The sequence below is a fragment of the Paramormyrops kingsleyae genome, chromosome 25, assembly GCF_048594095.1.
Source record: "Paramormyrops kingsleyae isolate MSU_618 chromosome 25, PKINGS_0.4, whole genome shotgun sequence".
Lineage (NCBI taxonomy): Eukaryota > Metazoa > Chordata > Actinopteri > Osteoglossiformes > Mormyridae > Paramormyrops > Paramormyrops kingsleyae.
Window position 1 is genome coordinate 24402767 of NC_132821.1, and position 405 is coordinate 24403171.

Consider the following 405-nt stretch of genomic DNA (forward strand, 5'->3'; position numbering starts at 1 on the left):
GCCCCGTGTTAGGTTCTTATTTCAGCGTCTGTCGGCCAGACAGAAGGTGACATACTGCTCAGTGTGTTGAACTCATCATATGACATTACCTACATTTTATCCAAAGCGATGTACTTTGTTTCAATAAAGCAGGGTCAGACAGTTCCTGGAGCAATTGGAGGTTAAGGACTTTGTTTGAGGGCCCAATGGTGAAATCCCTGGGATTTGATCCAGCAACCTTCCGAGGGACACAGTTGGTCTACACTTTTCAAGTACGGATGGCGAAACGGCTGATGAAACACAGTTGTTCTTCGCTTTAAAATTTTATCCTAATGTGGTAACATAGTTCCTCAGTGTCCCACAAGTTTAAATATTGGATGGGAGGTGAGTTTTTTTTCTTCGGTACAAGCCGCCTCTGCGAAACGT